Below are 21,565 nucleotides of genomic sequence, written 5' to 3' on the forward strand. Positions count from 1 at the left end.
ATATATATATATATATATATATATATATATATATATATAAAAGCCCTTAATTTATTGATTTTTGTGTAAATACAAAAATATAATACTTAAAGTATGACATGGTTAGATATAAATATATAATCAGTTAGAGGTATAAATGATTGTGATGCACATAATCATATTTAATATATAAGTTTATCTAGTTCATTTGTTTGTAATATTTAATTCGCAAATGTTTATAGTAGATCTAAATATTAGTGTTAATGTGATAAATATGGTATATGCCAGTCAACTGTGTTATTAAAGGTCAGTGGTAGACTGTGATAATATCATTAAAATTAATGACGAACAATAATATTTTATAAAAATAAAATATATTATAATTTAAATGTACTACCACTTTTTATAAATAACATGATTTTGTACTCAAGTTTCTCATGTATTAATATTGTTTATTTTGTTATAATAATAATAATAATATTATACTTATTATTACTATAATATAATAATAATAATTATTATTATTAGAATTTTTAATATATATGTTTTATAGACCTACTATTAAAATGAAATATTTTTTCTTTTTAATGAAATTTAAAATTATTACTATTAATATTAATATTTATTTTACTTTATATTTAAAATTCACTTATTTATATTATTAATTTGATAATTAATAATGTATGTATTATCGTTTTTTTGAATTTAACTTACGTTAAAAATAAGGACAATTTTTGTAGACAAAAAAAATTGAATCATTAACTAAAAGGGAAATTTAAGGGAAATTTAAGAGAAATTTCATTTGAAGATTAGGTTTTTAATTTTTGGAGCAAATAAAAAGGATAAGACAAAACTACGCCATGCCAAATAGAAAAATAAACTGAGGGTAATATAATAATTTTATTGTCTTGCTCTGATAATTAAGAACCTACACTGAAAATATAACATCTCTAACTAAATTATTATATATATAAATATATACGTACATATGTTTGGATGTATGTATGTATGTATACATGCGTGCATGTATTTCTATAATAATTAGTTATAAATGAATATATATATATATATTAAGTATGCAATTATTAATCTATATTAGTAAGTCAATTATGGGATAACTTATGTATTATATGATGTATGCATGTATCTCTAAAATAATTAGTTATAAATAAATATATATATTAAGTACGAAACAACTAATCGATATTAATAAGTTAATGATGTGATAACTTATTTATTTTATGAATTTTTATACAATGGTTATTATTTAAATTTTTTATACTAATTTTTTTTAATAGAGTATGTAAATTTTATGAAGAAATTATTTTTAATGACTTGCATATTAATGATGTTTTAATTGAGGTAATAAAAATATGAATCTGTATTAATTATATAATAATGAATGAGTATTAATGATTAAAATAAATAATGTATGGATATTAATTACCGTATTTATGATTAAATAATGAATGAGCATTAATGGTTAAAACAAATATTGTATGGATATTAATTATTGTATTTATGATTAAATTTGCTCATTAATTACTGTATTTATGATTAAATAATGAATGAACATTAATGGTTAAAACAAATATTGTATGTATATTAATTATTGTATTTATGATTAAATTTGCTCAGCGAACCCCCTGTTGCTGTATTAGATATATAATAGATTGGTTTATAACAATTATTTGATAATTGGTTTATACATAATAATTACTGCTCAATACTTAGTTATTATATATAAATTCGTGATCCGTTTAAATTAGTTACATATCAAATCAGCTAAACTGAATAGATTGTGAAGTAAATGAACCGATCAAGGAAATTTTCGGGAGATGAAAAAACTGACTCAATTATTAGAGAATTGGATAGCTGCAAGAGGATTTAAAAACATACGATAGTCAATATAAATCAATATATTATTATTAAATATTAACAATTATTTTGAATTTCAATTTTTGTATAAAAGTGTTTTTTAATTAATATTCACCCTTTAATCGAATGAGCCGATTTTTGACCGTTTAAAAAATGTATTTGACCTAATTTCTGATTAATCGAGACTGAGTCATCTCAAATTCCGATTAATCAATCGATTAATGGGGTAGTCGGCCAACTGTTAGAACACTAGTAAAAAGCTAAATTTTTGGGGGTGGTAGCGGTACTGGTACTGTGGTAGCTGTAGGGAGTCAAAGTCAGTTAACCAGATTTCTCGTACGATCCGTGACCGGTCACTCTAAATATTTTAATACGATACGATATTGAGTGCTGAATCACTCTAAAACTTTGAAAGAGGAGATCCAATTATATCTTTATACTAGTTTACTAAGCCGCGCTTCGCAGCATCATTATAAATGTGCTTAAAGAATATAATAAATAAATAAAATTATTTGAATTTTCGATTTAGTATTGATCATTCTGAATAATAACTTTTGAAAAGAACTATCGGCTTTTTCTGAACTTTTCTACGATTTTCTTGCCATCGAAACTCTAGAGTTCAACCCAATGTCTAATAAACTGCGTTTCGCAACAGTCATATAAACTTCAGACTTTAACGTCCTACTCCTAGCATCCATCAATTTAATTGACCACATATTACTGACGTGTTTATGATCACATTAAATAATAAATATAAGAACAACCCTAAAAATATAACTATTATATTACTTTACTGAACAAAAATACCTTAAAGTAATTCATAAAACCATACCTGGACTTGCAAGCGAAACACAAATTATAAAACACAAACATCAGTACAGTCACAACTTTAATCACACAATACAATAAAAAATAATCATATAATTAAGAGTTCAATTCAGAAACAATACTTACACATACTTATACATACAAATACATATGAAAAGACGGAAGGAAGCGGCTCACCATTGTTGCAGGTGCTGTCGATATGTATAAACTCTTCTCCAATAAAAAATCATTTATTTTATAATTTTATTCTGATGTATTGATTTAAAAACATGATATTATTATTATTTTTTGACTTATTGTGCAAAATTAACTTTGTTTGACTTGAAAAGAAAATTTAGAAGAATATAAGACTTGTTGCGCAAGATTAACACTTGGAGAGAAAGTTTAGAAGAATATAAGGTAATTATAGCTTTTAATAAGTGTTGGCTATGGGCCCAATAAGGCCCACCGAACGAAGGCCCATCTGACAATTACGCTACTGGGCTGAAGGTCCACCAGGCCCATGAGCCGAAGACCCACGAAGTGCCACATGCTAAGACCCATCTCTCCTCGAACCGTTGGGATCATGCAATCCTAATGCCCCCTTTTCATTTCTCCCCATTAATGACGTGTAACGGAAGAATATTAATGTAAAATTGGGTATAAAACCCCTAGGAAAGTAAGAAATAAGAGGAACATTCTCATTCTCTCAAACACCTTACTTTTTTGTGTTTCTTTACCCACTTTACAACCAGATTCTTATCCTCACACCGGAGGTGAATCGGGGGAACAATCCCTCACATTCTCTTCTTTTTCAGGTCATAGCCGAAGGCAGTTTCACAGATGCCAAAACCTGTCCATCCATCCAAAAGAATCTGGGCATAACAATATGATTAACTCATTTTTTTTTTGCTTTGAAGAGAAAATTTAGAAAAATATAAGTTAATTGTAGTTTTTAATATTTAATAACTCAAAAAATGAGAAAATTCAAAAAATTGAATAAGACGATATAAGATGCGCCATATAACGCACTCGTCTTCTTTTTTATATAAGTATAGTCTTTAAAACTATTTTTATTACTCACCCCATTTTTAATGTTAGAGTTTGTTTAATTTTTTTTAAAAACAGACAACAATCTACTAGTTAGATCTTTATATATTATTATTATTATTATTATTATTATTATTATCATTATCATCATCATTTTTAAATTTTAATTTTATTATACACCCTATTTTTAATGTAAGAGATGGTTTTAAAACTTTTCCAAAAAAAAAAACGGTCAATAGCGGTTCTTACACGTGAGTTCAAGAGATATCTTGAAAATGCTCTTATGTTACTAGTTATAATTAAAATATTAAAGGGGTGTAATAGATTTCTTTTTCAAAAAGAAAATCATAAAATATAATTTATTTCTATTTTCGCCTCTAATTCAAATATTTCTTGATTCTAACTTACCATATATATGACTTTCACTCAAAATTTCTTGCTCCTGATGTACTATAATTACATATACATATTTTTCTTTATAAATTAATCATAAACACGAATACTAAAGTTATGATCATTTCACATCTTTCTATGAGTGAATGAAAAATGTGCATTAAATTTGGTTACTCAACAAAAGTTAAATTATGCAAACTTAAATTTTTTAATCAACTTAAATAAGAAACTGACTAAATTAAATATTCAAATGACAACAATAGTTCAAATAATAAATTAAGATAATAAATATTTTAGTGCATGTAATTAGTATGTGCGTATATAAACAAAATAAATAGGTAATGTATATTGATTTTTCCGAAGTGTTGAGGTTGAGAGTCATATTTAAACCTGTCCAGTTGAAATGATTCGCTCATGATACTCTATATTAGTTTATGTAAGGAATTAGGATAGGTAGTCTAGACTATAACTGTAATATCCGGGATATCGCGTGTAATTATTTTATCAATAAATGATTATTATATGGTTATTATGTGATTTTTGGTGAATTATCTGTTGATTGATATTGATAAATAGATGTATATATGTGATTAAGTGTGAGTATGTTAATTGTAATATGTCCAGAATAAAATATAGATAATTGTGGTATTAATCTGGTAATTTTTGGAGCGTTATATGACTTTATACTAATTTACGAATTTATTAATTATTTTCTAAATAATTTAAAAATTATTTTATAAAGCCGGGAATCATCCAACCTCAACCATTTTTATGTTTTTACAACCCGAAATTCTTTTGAAAACTCCTTCATACCCTAATCTGGTAATTCCGGACATTTTCCGTGTTTTGACTTTTTCGATCCGGATTACGGTTTGACCCGTATGCGTCCCGGCGTACAATTTTCGATACAATAATTATTTCGATATATCAACAAAACCCTTATTCTCGAAAGACGGGATAATATTACATTATATTCGTATAAGGTGTTTTATAAAAAGCCCGGTTGGGATACTTATCCAATACGGGTATTAAATTGAGTCGTTTTTATAGTTACTTAGCGGCTAAGTAACTAATTTATCGATCCAAAACGATCCAAAATGAACCAATATTCCATAAATATATATAGCCCTTTTATTATTTTATTTTATTCGTAAAAATCATAATCAATCAGTAAACATATAAGAAATACAGAGAAAAACCCTAAAAATATTACATTTTTGAGAATCAAACGTAAGAACGAAGGCGTTATCGAAATCCGATAACATATAAGAAATACAAAGAAAAACCTTAAAAACGTTACGTTTTTGAGAATCAAACGTACGAACAAGGCGTTACTTCTTCTTCTTCTTCTTCTTCTTCTAATTATATAGACTTTTAAAACACTCAACTTAGAGTGCGAGTCGAACGAACAACAAGCTGCGTCACGAGACCTTGTTGAATTGCAAAACTTAAGTGTTGAAATACATATTCCGTCGACTCTATTGTCATTAAATTATTGTTCATGATCTTTTGTACTTTTCTCAAAATTTTGGGGCCTACACAATCGACCTAAATATCATCCCTCTAGGTCGGACCTGATCAATTCACAAGTTTCATTTACTAAAATTTGACTTTATATTTCGTTGTCAACAAGAAGAACAATAAACTAGAAGTGTGTTAAAATTTTGTAACATTCATCAATGTACCAATACTATAATAAAACTAGCATGAATACCTGTGCAAAGCACGTGCCATATTATAATTCATATAATTATTTTATTTATGTATCATTAAGAGTTAATTTTTGGTACGATCATATCTCTGTTCTTTCAGCCATACTAGGCCTAGTCCATGAACAACTCATGTTCGTGGACCTTGACGACCTCTGCTCGTGGGCCTCAATGACTTTGGCTGTAATAACCCCAATTTTTTTGGAAATTTTTGAAACCCGGATGAATAGTAACTTTTGCTGACAATGCTGATTAATAAAAATTATCAGACCACGATATATAGGAGTACTGTTATGGAAATTCTAAGATCGTATTAGTATTCCATAAAGAAAATAAGTGTATGTAAAAGCTGTCGGATTTCGAAAATGAGCACTTTTATTTTTCCCCGAGATTTCCAACAGACATTAAGGGATTTAAGGAATTAATATTAAGATGAAGGATTTTAAATTCAAGGATTATAAAGGAGAATTAACTTAGGTATTAAAAATACCAAGAAAATTTTATCAATAAAACTATTAAGGTATTTAACCAAACGATCAACGAGATTGAGTGATAACCGGATAAAGAAATGAATAATGACTCTTGTAAATACCTTTGCAAGTGGCAAGGCAAGTGGATGGTTGATCAAACAAGAAACCAAGTGATAGTTAGGAAGGAATGGCTAGTTACTTATCTAGTTAACTAGGGATGATCTCATCTCACCACAAATCACCAACACATGGCAAATGATGAGATCATCTTCCACTAACTCCTTTGTTTATTATTAACCTAGCAAATATCAAGACAACCCATCATTATCCACCACATTATTCCACCAACACAAGAAAGCAAAAGCATTTCCTCCCCCATTTCCATTGCTCTCGGCCAAAACAGAACCAGCACATTAAAACTACTGTATCTCCTTCATTTCTCACTCAAATGTTGTGTTCTATAGCTCGTTGGAAAGGTATTGAGATGGCCTACAACTCTTGTTCACAAGTCTAGTCCAAATAAGCATGGTAAGACCCTCATTTTTACAGTTCTTTCAATCGGACTTTTAGAAACTTCAAAGCCTAACTTTGTGTTCTTGATTTCTTTGGAAAGATCAAGCTTATAGGAGGCTCCCTAAGGCTTCCTAACAACTTAACACCTCCCAAGGAAGGTATAAACTTCAAACCCTAGCCTTTAATTTATTTATTAGTAAGTTTAATGGTTGGTTTTGTGAAATAAGAAGCATAGATTGTGATTATTAATAGTTTGGTTTGATTTGGAAGTGTTTTGGTAATTGGAGCTTGATTATAGTTCATAGGTCTTGATTGTGATTGTTTGAGTTGAAAAACTTGGAGTTTATGGACTGATGTGGTATGGTTTAGGTGAAGTTTTGTTGTATTGATGGTTATGAGTTGGTTGGTGATTGATTTGGAGTTGTACAAATTTGGTAATCGCGTAAACATAGCCGTCGTAATGCCCGATTTACCTTAGACTGCTTTTGTTCTTAACGTCAGGACCAGTGAATTCACTGTTAGTTTTTGACCATTGCCATGATTAGATAGTTCATGTTACGAGCTTCGTTTTGATATGTGGTTCGCTTGAATCCGATGTACGGTTTAGGAGAAACGACCGTTTTAAGTAACGGCGTTTCGCGAATGGACCATTACCCCTCGTCTTACTTTGAAACCTTGGTTAAGGCCCCTAAAAGACTAATTGGATTACAAAACAATTATTTAATGTGGATTAGGAAGTTGGTAAAGTACTCGTGAAAGAATCGCCTTAAAATTCGTAATGGTTAATTTATTAAAAATGGTGGAGCCGAGGGTACTCGAGCGACTTAAGTGAATCGTTAAGCGCAGAAGCGAGCGTTAGAGTCTAGTTGGTTAAAATATAGATTCTTAAGCGACTTTGGTTTAATTCTAACTTATATGTTGTTTATAGGTTACCAGGCTCGTCCCAGGCCTTTTACCACCCCCAGTCGCTCAGGCAAGTTTTCTACCCGTTATACTGTTGTTGTGATGTAAATATATGTATATGCATTATCTTGTGATAAGTGCATGATTGTTATTAGCAAATCTTGCGATATATTGGAGCATGTGATATGGTATATATGCATGTCTATTTCGTAATCTTGATATCTAACTGTTGATTCAAATGCTTATAAGTTGCATAATACCTATGCTAGAGATAAGCAGTAATTGCGTATACCCTTAATATAGGGGACCCAAAGGCGAACATTTTCTAAAACCGGGATTCGATGTTCCCAAGTATATTATATATATATATGTATATATATAGATATAGTTTTCAAAACTATTAATCGAATAAGGTTTATTCGAAAACTTTATTTTAATTAATGAATATTATTTTGAATATTCATTCGAGGACTTATGACTCTGTTTATTTTATTTTATGAATATTCATTCGAGGACTTATGACTCCGCTTATTTTGTTAAATAATATTCTTTATTTTATTAAAGAATAATATTTCGATAATCAAACTTATTTTCGATTATTCAAATAAAGATCGTACTTTCGTATATGTATATCTTTGGTTATTTATTATTCATTTCAAGTATGAGTTTTAAAACTTCTACTTCAATTATTTTTATAGAGATTATCCTTTATGGGAATATTATTTAAATAATAATATTCAGATATTTTCTAATATATCGGGACTGATTTATTTCATTAAATCAGCATTACTCCAAACATTCTTAAAAATATTTTCGAGTCTTCAAAATGATTTTTAAAAGTTAGAGCGGAACCCAAAACTCATTTTTATATTTAAGATCTTCCTTTCGAAGGGGATTTAAATACTCGCTCAAAACCTGAGGGATCCGACTCAGTGTTGTATTTTACATTCACAACGAGGTTGCTATTTTGAGAAAACATCTTGATTACTTGCCCATCGTTCGGGAAGTAAGTTCATCTATTTGAGTCGGCATAAGCAACACGGGCTCAGTGGGCGTCCATGAAAGTGTAAGTGGCTCAGTGGGAGTCCATCAATGCGTAAGTGGCTAAGTGGCAGTCCAGCATAGGTCCTAATGTGGCCAGGGTGATGACCAGTGGGGAATTCGTCCATCTACTAGTATAAAATGTTACTTATTGGTATCTTTTCCTGATCAGCAAGATATCAGGTTTATGCCAAGGTTTTCTCCTTTCCAAATTCATTGGATATTGCAACTCTGTTTATAATTTTCATAACAGAGGTTTTCGAGGAGTGTATGAAATGTATATATATAGGTGTATATATATATATCGGGACTTAATGAAGTATCTCGTAACTTCATTTCTTTCAAATGATATTTCAAAGATTGAATCTATTCAAGTCTTATCTTGTAGTCTCATCAGTGTGATGAACTTTTAAAACTGATTATAACTTGAAAGGTGGTAGTTCAAGTAGTATCTGGAAAAGATATAAGTATATTGGAGTATCTTGTAACTTCATCTTTTAAACTTATATCTAGTAAATGATTATCTTATGCATGTCAAAAATTTTCAGAAAAACGTTGAGACAAGGTTAGATATATGAGATCACCTTGCAACGATATTTTTATACAATTATAAACTGGAACTCTGTGTATATTATACATGTTAGAGGATTTCAAAGATTGTGAAAAGTATATATGTATATATATACTGAATATTTTGCGACTTGGTCGCGTTAAGATAACAAACTTGGTTCATTTCTTTTTGACCAAGACTTTCATGAGTACTATGAAGATGCTCATATATTGTTAATTATTATACATATTATTTCGGTTGGCTTGTTGCTCACCCTTGCTTTCTTCTTTCATCACACAACAACAGATAGACAAGATGAACAGGATCAAGCTCCCAATTCGTGAGCGGTTAGGAAACGTTCCGCAGTTTCCTGTAGGCGTTGATGCCGTTGTAGCTGAGGTAAGAGCTACCAGTAGGCTAGGCTTTCAACTTTTGTTGTGCCAGACTTATATATATTTATGAATTGTAATAATGGCAAAGAATATGTAAATTATTCAAAAACCCTTTTTATGGTGAAATGGTTTATAAATGTGGAATAAAATGACTTGTGTTATTTTTGGTATTCATCTCTGAGACTATAACTTGTGGTATGTGTGTGTATATTGTGGGGTCACAGTACGCATTAGTTGGTTGACTGTTAAGATTAAGTATTGATAAGTGAAATGGAACTCGTGACAACCTGAATCCCCGACCCCGGATTTGGGGGTGTTACAGAAATGGTATCAGAGCTAAGCGTTATAAACCTCAGAGATGATATGACGTTAAAATAATAAGTTCACTAAGATAATAAGAACTCTTGCCAAGTTCATAGTCGGACTACCTAACGTAGTATTGCCAGTTAGAACCCTTATGGGAACCCTTATAAATATCGTGATAGAAGCGTAGTTCGTTATCGTATATGGTAGCGGGACTCCGAACCCTGAGGTTGAGGAGCAACAACGCGATGATGTTTTATTACTTATTGGAGATCAGATTATGGATCCGATAGAGCGTCCTAACGCGGGATCGAATGATGTTCATATTGAGGATGTAGCGGTTGAGGATGTTGTCCTAGAAGGGATTGTTGCTGAGAAGAATCCCGTGGAGGATCCTGACAAGAATAAATAAAGGACCACTGAGGAATTGATGAATATGGTTAGGGCGACTACCAGAGGTAGGATTGGCCGATTACTACCGGAGGTTCGTTCAAGTTTGTAAAGATAGTAACCCCTTTAACGCGGCTTACTCGTATGACTGAGAAGTTTGAATGGACAGAGAAATGCGAGAAAAGCTTTTAAGAACTAAAGCAAAGGTTGGTGGCGGCCCCTATGTTGGCGTTGCCGGATGAAAAAGGAGATTTTGTGAATTATAGTGACGCTTCGCATAAGGAATTAGGGTGCTTCTTATACAGCACAACAAGGTAATCGCGTACGCGTCAAGACAATTAAGGAAATATAAAATTCGATATCCCCACCCATGAGCTTGGGCTCATGGTAATAGTTTTGCCCTAAAGATTTGAGGCACTACTTGTATGGAGAGAAGTGCGAGATTTACATAAGCCATAAGTGCTCTAGTACATTTTCACGTAGAAAGAGCTCAACATGCGCCAGAGAATGTGGTTAGAGCTAATCAAGGATTACGATTATGAGATTCTTTATCATCCAGGGAAAGCCAAAATGGTGGCTAATGCCCTTAGTATAAAAGAGAGACTCAAGATGAAAATGTCTTTGGAAGAGTTGATAAGAGATTTTGAGAAAATGGAAATAGAAGTGAAGGTAACCAGAGCCGGTACCGAAAAGCTGTTTGAGATTGCAATACAGCCTGAATTATTGGAGAAGATCATATTGTGCCAAGAAAAAGTGATGAATAGAGGCAGAGAACCAATGATCGGAGAAGAGATTAATACCTAGAAAGATGATGAGGGAATAATGAGGTATCCCTACAGAATTTGGGTTCCAAATGTTCAAGAGCTTAAGGACTGGATCTTAGATGAAAGTCATAGTTCGAGGAATAAGAGTTAGGGCAAACCCTGAATGTGATAGTCAGGGAGGACGCCATTAAGAAAGAAGGAGCCCATAATATAATGAAGTGGAAAACAAGGATTTTAACGTATAAGTTAACCCTGATTGTGGGAGAAGGATGAAACATTTCATACTAAGGAAACAGAAAGTCGAGTAAGGAAAGGAGACCCGAGACGGTACTCCTATGAGGCAATTCATGGACCTGCCTAAACATAACTAATACTTTTACCCCCAAACACCACCCTGAGGAAATAATGTGGTGTTAAATTCTTTCAGGACCTTTAAGTCGCTAAGCTCTCAGAGTTCCAAGGAACAAGCTGACCCAGTCGAGGCAAAATCCTGGCTAAAGGAAATAGAGGAATTATTTGAGATTCTAAATGATTGACGAAGCACAAAAGACTATTTTTTTGCCACTTACCTTCCTAAGAGAGAGGCCACCCGCTGGTGAAAGGCCAAGGAAGGCACGGAGCCAGAGGTTATGATAAAGTGATTAAAGTCCAGTCAATTGTTTTCGAGAAAGTAATTCCCAAGGTTATGGAGATAGTGTAAAAGCTTTAGAGCCAGAACAAAAGCGGACGAGTATGATGAATTATGAATCTAAGTTGTAAAAGTTATCAAGATTCATTCTGAGAACAAGAATCCCAGAACGACGTGATGTTTGAAATCAATATTTATGCTGTGTTGGTTCATGAAATGATTATAAGAGAAAGGAAAATAAAGGGAGACTAAAGTGGAAAGAAATAAAAAGGCAATACAGTTTGAGGAATGATAAGGGAGTAGGGTACGAGGAAACCCTAAAGACTCGTAGCAATAGAAATAGAAAAGTATATAATCGTCAGGATGAAGGTGATTCACAATGAGTTAAAGTTGATGGTTGAAAGCATAAATGATACATATATTTATCCCCCATAGGTTGGGAGGATGCGAGGAAACCTTGAGATAGTTCGAAGGATTAATAATGAGACGCGGATAAACCGAGGAGACAAGAAGGTAAGAAATTAGGAAAATTGGATGAAGGAAGTGACCTTCAAGAATGTGAAGTGTAAGACCGGTGGCATGATACCCAGAAAGGGAGATGCCAGGTATAAAAGATATCCCATTAAGATGACTGTTGAGATAAATAAAGAGGTAAATGACTAGTTAGAACTAAAAGTTCACGTTGAACACAACCAATATCTTCTAGAACATCCCTGTTATCATTACTAAATCAGGAAAGAAAAGCGGATAATCGTTGTTATCTTTTGGAGGCCATATTGATTGACGTCATTTTGAATAAGGATGCTATTGTGAAATTTGGTATAGACTATCGAGATGGGAATGATTAAATAAGATAATCTATCAAGGATATATGACTTGATTTATCCATGGAAGGATGCATGTACCTTTTTAAAGGTGGAATTAAGGATAGTTACTCGGTAACTTAAAATGAATCCTAGGGGAATGCATAAAGGTTGACATTTCACCCTTAATAGGGGTAGTATGAGTCTTGACAGTATGAATCGGAAAGGATTAAGGTAACAACAACCTTTAAGGATCAGTGGAGAAATTTTTCAGAAGTATATAGACAATGATTCTGGTATTAGTAAATGGTATCTTGATATGCCCTGTACCTAGGGTGTAGCTGATGAAGGATTCAAGGATAACCTTAGAGGTTTTACAAGGAAAAATGTAATATTCAAAGTTCTCAAGAATAGAAAATTTGATAAAGGAAATGTGACGTAATTATAATAATGCCAGTTGGGGCACGTGTTGAACCATAAGAAAGTATAGATCGACCCAATAAGGGTCGAGATTGGTGAAAACAAGAAGGAACCAAGATAAGAGACGTCCTAAGTATGATCGAGAGTCATCCTTGACAATGTTCACATCTAAAGACTAAGGCAATGACTTATGGAAAAATGGTGGTCTTTTTTTCTTTTCTCACCAGGGCTTAAGAAAAGCATTTTCACATAAGCAGTGATTGAAATGAGGTAGAAAATTTAGTTGGAGGTGGTTAAAATGACATTGATTGTAAGGAAATTTTACTATCAGGAAAGGGCAAAGAGATGGCCAACACTTTAAGTGTAAGAGGACAATTATAGGCGCTCTTGCCAGAGGAATACAGTGATGATGGTTAAAGCTGTGAAGGTTGTATTATGGTTTGGAAGATTGACATTCCTTCTGATGACTGTGCAATACCCAACCGTAATAGTAGTTGGTAAAGGTTTAATTCGTGTAATCGCCATGAGTGGGCTATCTATCTTAGAAGGTACTATCTTGAGATAAGCCAGGACCATGTTTCAAGAAGTACTAAACGAAACTTTGAGTTAAGTCTTCTATTGAAGGCATATGGTTAATAATGGTATTAACCTGCTATCATTGCTTTGATTGAAACTCTTCTGTAATTTTATCTGCTTCATGTCATGAATGTACGTCAAGATCTGGAGTGTTCTTCATGAATCATGAATGGTGATTATGTTAACTCCTTAAAAGATTTTGATACAACAAATATGGACTCCGTATGATTAAATATTAAGGTTCCGAGGAAAGCGAATGACTACGGTAGGAGCGATGGACCATAGTAATGCATCAATGATTCTGCGAGTAATGAGTCGATTACAACCATAAGAGATGTATTAGAATGGATGTTGAGATTGAGTACCACTAATCGGGTTGTGGTGATGTATAAGTTATCGTTGATAGACTAATTAAGTCGATTATCTACCTACTGAATATTTATTCCTTCTTATGAATAGAGAGCCATATTACTATACGAGGAAGGTTGCAGTGCAAGCATAGAATTTTAGTAACGATGATGTCTAGAATGAAATCCCAGATTCGATTTTCGCTGTCGAGGGAGTTTCAACGGTGATTGTTTATAAGCTCGAGCGAGAGCACGGGTCCATAGGACGATGGACGGAATAGTAAATATTTAGGCACATGAATTATGCTGTTATAATACTTGATGTTGATATATATACATATATGTTTTGTTCTCCTATGACAAACTTCTATAGTTCAGAGGTAGATTCCAAGCCAGATATTTTGTGGCAGTATATTTTTACATATATACAATTCTCTTCAATTCGTTCTTTTCTCTCCTTTTCATTTCATATAAGCTGAGAAGAACAACCCTTCCAGAAGGGGAGGTATTGCCGAATGACTATCTATCTGTGTGATAGAAGCCTAGTAGGATACCATCTATTGTTTAATTGCTTGTCAAGTACTAAAGGCTGGCCACCTTCTGTACTAACTATGCAATGTAACAAGTGTTCATGATCATAGTGATCTCTCAATAAATTCTTTTACTTCTATATGAAAGACCAAGCTTTGGAAGATGGAGGCAGCTAGAGATGAAGTGCTACCAAGTATGGTGGTATTTTGATTCTAACACGTTCGTGATACTAAGGTTGACGCGATTATTAAAATGTTATAGAACGCTAATGAGCAAAAGTGTAATCAGTATAAAATTTGGTACGGAAGATAGTAACGATTACGAACTGGAAAAGAGTGGGTATTGAGAAGCAAAAGCTGTAGATCTAGATGAGATAATGAGAGTCTGTACACTAGACTTGAAAGAAATTTGGAATGATAACTTAACACGGATTGAGTTTTCTTACGGTAATCGATCGTATGTCAGTATTGAGGTATCGCCTTATGAGATCCTTGAGGGAAGATAATGTCGATCTCCCTTATGTTAGGATGAAGTTGTAGAGCGCAAGATGCTCAGACCCGCAGCAGTCCAAAGGACCAAGTATATAATAGATCTAATCAGAGGATGACTAGTAGTAGCCCAAGATGGATATAAGAAGTATGTTGATTTGACACGAAAGGACAAAGAATATGAAGTAGGGGACCTAGTGCTGTTATAGGTATTCCCTCGGAAAGGATGGATGTGGTTTGGAAAGAAAGGAAAGCTAAGCCCACGAATTGTTGGACCCTTTGAGGTATTAAGACGTATTGGGAAGTTAGCATATGAGCTATCCCTACCCCGGAACATGTAACAAGTTCATAACGTGTTCCATGTATCAATGTTAAGGAAGTATAATTCGGATGCCAGACAAATAGGGCCATATGAGCGCATAGGCATGCAACCAGACGTAACCTATATGGAGCAACCAGAAAGGGGTTATAGATCGAAAAGGAACAAGTGCTTAGGAGAAGCGTTATCAAACTAGGCAGAGTTTGGTGGTAGAACCACAATGTGGGAAAATTTACTTGAGACTTAGAAAGTGCAATGCTAGAAAAGCATCCCCAACTGTTTTCTATCTGATTCCGGGACGGAATCCTTTTAAGGAGGGGAGACTGTAATAACCCCAATTTTTTTGGAAATTTTAGAAACCCAGATGAATAGTAACTTTTGCTGACAATGCTGATTAATAAAAATTATCAGACCACGATATATAGGAGTACTGTTATGGAAATTCTAAGATCGTATTAGTATTCCATAAAGAAAATAAGTGTATGTAAAAGCCGTCGGATTTCGAAAATGAGCACTTTTATTTTTCCCCGAGATTTCCAACATACATTAAGGGATTTTAGGAATTAATATTAAGATGAAGGATTTTAAATTCAAGGATTATAAAGGAGAATTAATTTAGGTATTAAAAATACCAAGAAGATTTTATCAATAAAACTATTAAGGTATTTAACCAAACGATCAACGAGATTGAGTGATAACCGGACAAAGAAATAAATAATGACTCTTGTAAATACCTTTGCAAGTGGCAAGGCAAGTGGATGGTTGATCAAACAAGAAACCAAGTGATAGTTAGGAAGGAATGGCTAGTTACATATCTAGTTAACTAGGGATGATCTCATCTCACCATAAATCACCAACACATGGCAAATGATGAGATCATCTTCCACTAACTCCTTTGTTTATTATTAACCTAGCAAATATCAAGACAACCCATCATTATCCACCACATTATTCCACTAACACAAGAAAGCAAAAGCATTTCCTCCCCCATTTCCATTGCTCTCGGCCAAAACAGAACCAGCACATTAAAACTACTGTATCGCCTTCATTTCTCACTCAAATGTTGTGTTCTATAGCTCGTTGGAAAGGTATTGATATGGCCTACAACTCTTGTTCACAAGTCTCGTCCAAATAAGCATGGTAAGATCCTCATTTTTACAGTTCTTTCAATCGGACTTTTAGAAACTTCAAAGCCTAAATTTGTGTTCTTGATTTCTTTGGAAAGATCAAGCTTATAGGAGGCTCCCTAAGGCTTCCTAGCAACTTAACACCTCCCAAGGAAGGTATAAACTTCAAACCCTAGCCTTTAATTTATTTATTAGTAAGTTTAATGGTTGGTTTTGTGAAATGAGAAGCATAGATTGTGATTATTAGTAGTTTGGTTTGATTTGGAAGTGTTTTGGTAATTGAAGCTTGATTATAGTTCATAGGTCTTGATTGTGGTTGTTTGAGTTGAAAAACTTGGAGTTTATGGAATGATGTGGTATGGTTTATGTGAAGTTTTGTTGTATTGATGGTTATGAGTTGGTTGGTGATTGATTTGGAGTTGTACAAATTTGGTAATCGCGTAAACATAGTCGTCGTAATGCCCGATTTACCTTAGACTGCTTTTGTTCTTAACATCAGGACCAGTTAATTCACTGTTAGTTTTTGACCATTGCCATGATTAGATAGTTCATGTTACAAGCTTCGTTTTGATATATGATTCGCTTGAATCCGATGTACGGTTTAGGAGAAACGACCGTTTTAAGTAACGGCGTTTCGCGAACGGACCATTACCCCTCGTCTTACTTTGAAACCTTGGTTAAGGCCCCTAAAAGACTAATTGGATTACAAAACAATTATTTAATGTGGATTAGGAAGTTGGTAAAGTACTCGTGAAAGAATCGCCTTAAAATTCGTAATGGTTAATTTATTAAAAATGGTGGAGCCGAGGGTACTCGAGCGACTTAAGTGAATCGTTAAGCACAGAAGCGAGCGTTATAGTCTAGTTGGTTAAAGTATAGATTCTTAAGCGACTTTGGTTTAATTCTAACTTATATGTTGTTTATAGGTTACCAGGCTCGTCCCAGGCCTTTTACCACCCCCAGTCGCTCAGGCAAATTTTCTACCCGTTATACTGTTGTTGTGATGTAAATATATGTATATGCATTATCTTGTGATAAGTGCATGATTGTTATTAGCAAATCTTGCGATATATTGGAGCATGTGATATGGTATATATGCATGTCTATTTCGTAATCTTGATATCTAACTGTTGATTCAAATGCTTATAAGTTGCATAATACCTATGCTAGAGATAAGCAGTAATTGCGTATACCCTTAGTATATGGGACCCAAAGGCGAACATTTTCTAAAACCGGGAGTCGATGTTCCCAAGTATATTATATATATATGTATATATATAGATATAGTTTTCAAAACTATTAATCGAATAAGGTTTATTCGAAAACTTTATTTTAATTAATGAATATTATTTTGAATATTCATTCGAGGACTTATGACTCCGTTTATTTTATTTAATGAATATTAATTTGAATATTCATTCGAGGACTTATAACTCCGCTTATTTTGTTAAATAATATTCTTTATTTTATTAAAGAATAATGTTTCGATAATTAAACTTATTTTTGATTATTCAAATAAAGATCGTACTTTCGTATATGTATATCTTTGGTTATTTATTATTCATTTCAAGTATGAGTTTTAAAACTTCTACTTCAATTATTTTTATAGAGATTATCCTTTATGGGAATATTATTTAAATAATAATATTCAGATATTTTCTAATATATCGGGACTGATTTATTTCATTAAATCAGCATTACTCCAAACATTCTTAAAAATGTTTTCGAGTCTTCAAAATGATTTTTAAAAGTTAGAGTGGAACCCAAAATTCATTTTTATATTTAAGATCTTCCTTTCGAAGGGGATTTAAATACTCGCTCAAAACCTGAGGGATCCGGCTCAGTGGTGTATTTTACATTCGCAACGAGGTTGCTATTTTGAGAAAACATCTTGATTACTTGCCCATCGTTCGGGAAGTAAGTTCATCTATTTGAGTCGGCATAAGCAACATGGGTTCAGTGGGCGTCCATGAAAGTGTAAGTGGCTCAGTAGGAGTCCATCAATGCGTAAGTGGCTGAGTGGCAGTCCGGCATAGGTCCTAATGTGGCCAGGGTGATGACCAGTGGGGAATTCGTCCATCTACTAGTAGGAGTCCATCAATGCGTAAGTGGCTGAGTGGCAGTCCGGCATAGGTCCTAATGTGGCCAGGGTGATGACCAGTGGGGAATTCGTCCATCTACTAGTAGAAAAGGTTACTTATTGGTATCTTTTCCTGATCAGCAAGATATCAGGTTTATGCCAAGGTTTTCTCCTTTCCAAATTCATTGGATATTGCAACTCTGTTTATAATTTTCATAACAGAGGTTTTCGAGGAGTGTATGAAATGTATATATATAGGTGTATATATATATCGGGACTTAATGAAGTATCTCGTAACTTCATTTCTTTCAAATGATATTTCAAAGATTGAATCTATTCAAGTCTTATCTTGTAGTCTCATCAGTGTGATGAACTTTTGAAACTGATTATAACTTGAACGGTGGTAGTTCAAGTAGTATTTGGAAAAGATATAAGTATATTGGAGTATCTTGTAACTTCATCTTTTAAACTTATATCTAGTAAATGATTATCTTATGCATGTCAAAGATTTTCAGAAAAACGTTGAGACAAGGTTAGATATATTAGATCACCTTGCAACGATATTTTTATACAATTATAAACTGGAACTCTGTGTATATTATACATGTCAGAGGATTTCAAAGATTGTGAAAAGTATATATGTATATATATACTGAATATTTTGCGACTTGGTCGCGTTAAGATAACAAACTTGGTTCATTTCTTTTTGACCAAGACTTTCATGAGTACTATGAAGATGCTCATATATTGTTAATTATTATACATATTATTTCGGTGGGCTTGTTGCTCACCCTTGCTTTCTTCTTTCATCACACAACAACAGATAGACAAGATGAACATGATCAAACTCCCAATTCGTGAGCGGTTAGGAAACGTTCCGCAGTTTCCTGTAGGCGTTGATGCCGTTGTAGCTGAGGTAGGAGCTACCAGTAGGCTAGGCTTTCAACTTTTGTTGTGCCAGACTTATGTATATTTATGAATTGTAATAATGGCAAAGAATATGTAAATTATTCACAAACCTTTTTTATGGTGAAATGGTTTATAAATGTGGAATAAAATAACTTGTGTTATTTTTGGTATTCATCTCTGAGACTATAACTTGTGGTGTGTGTGTGTATATTGTGGGGTCACAGTACGTATTAGTTGGTTGACTGTTAAGATTAAGTATTGATAAGTGAAATGGAACTCGTGACAACCTGAATCCCCGACCCCGGATTTGGGGGTGTTACAGAAATGGTATCAGAGCTAAGCGTTATAAACCTCAGAGATGATATGACGTTAAAATAATAAGTTCACTAAGATAATAAGAACTTTTGCCAAGTTCATAGTCGGACTACCTAACTTAGTATTGACAGTTAGAACCTTTATGGGAACCCTTATAAATATCGTGATAGAAGCGTAGTTCGTTATCGTATATGGTAGCGGGACTCCGAACCCTGAGGTTGAGGAGCAACAACGCGATGATGTTTTATTACTTATTGGAGATCAGATTATGGATCCGATAGAGCATCCTAACGCGGGACCGGATGATGTTCATATTGAGGATGTAGCGGTTGAGAATGTTGTCCTAGAAGGGATTGTTGCTGAGAAGAATCCCGTGGAGGATCCTGACAAGAATAAATAAAGGACCACTGAGGAATTGATGAATATGGTTAGGGCGACTACCAGAGGTAGGATTGGCCGATTACTACCGGAGGTTCGTTCAAGTTTGTAAAGATAGTAACCCCTTTAACGCGGCTTACTCGTATGACTGAGAAGTTTGAATGGACAGAGAAATGCGAGAAAAGCTTTTAAGAACTAAAGCAAAGGTTGGTGGCGGCCCCTATGCTGGCGTTGCCGGATGAAAAAGGAGATTTTGTGAATTATAGTGACGCTTCGCATAAGGAATTAGGGTGCTTCTTATACAGCACAACAAGGTAATCGCGTACGCGTCAAGACAATTAAGGAAATATAAAATTCGATATCCCCACCCATGAGCTTGGGCTCATGGCAATAGTTTTGCCCTAAAGATTTGAGGCACTACTTGTATGGAGAGAAGTGCGAGATTTATATAAGCCATAAGTGCTCTAGTACATTTTCACGTAGAAAGAGCTCAACATGCGCCAGAGAATGTGGTTAGAGCTAATCAAGGATTACGATTATGAGATTCTTTATCATCCAGGGAAAGCCAAAATGGTGGCTAATGCCCTTAGTATAAAAGATCCTACATCTTCAACAACAACTCTTGCTCCATTTCCCATCAGTAGAATCACCTCCTCTTCCTCAAGAGTCCTACTTCTCCTTAGTCCCTGCAACGAATTGCAGATGTAAGAACCACAGGCGGTATCTAATACCCAAGTAGAAATTTGACTTAATGACATATTCATTTATATCATGAACATACCTGAATCAGAAGTGGTAGTCTCACTCCCCTTCTTCTTCTTCAACTCTGCAAGGTAAACCTTGCAGTTCCTCTTCCAGTGCCCCACCTTGTTACAGTGAAAGCAAACAACTTTGCTCTTGGGGTCTTCAGCTTTTGGTGGAACCGGCTTTTCTTCACCTACTTTCTTCTTCTTGGAAGGGTTCCTCTTCCTTTTCTTAGGATTGGAACCTTCACCAATTAGAAGAACAGAACTCTTCTTAGGGGGAAAATTCGATTCCGCAGTCTTCAACATGTTGTGGAGTTCAGCCAGGCTGACATCCAGCTTATTCATGTGAAAGTTCACAACAAACTGCGAAAACGAACCCGAAAGTGATTGCAAGACCAAGTCTTGGCTCAGCTCCCCATCCATGGCAAAACCAAGATGTCCAAAACGTTCAATCAAATTGATCATCTTAAGTACATGGTCATTCACAGATGATCCCTCAGACATCCTACAACCGAACAGCTCCTTCGATATCTCATATCGATCTGTCCTCCCCGCCACATCATACAACTCTTGTAGATGCATTAGGATAGTGTGAGCATCCATATGCTCATGTTGCTTCTGTAGCTCAATGTTCATGGAAGCTAGCATGATGCATTGAGCAACATTTGCATCATCTATCCACTTACGATACACAACATGTTCATCATTATGTGTATCGTTAGCAGGTTCAGTAGGCTTAGGTGAGTCAAGCACATA

This window comes from Apium graveolens, unplaced genomic scaffold, assembly GCF_009905375.1.
Source record: "Apium graveolens cultivar Ventura unplaced genomic scaffold, ASM990537v1 ctg8319, whole genome shotgun sequence".
Taxonomy (NCBI): domain Eukaryota; kingdom Viridiplantae; phylum Streptophyta; class Magnoliopsida; order Apiales; family Apiaceae; genus Apium; species Apium graveolens.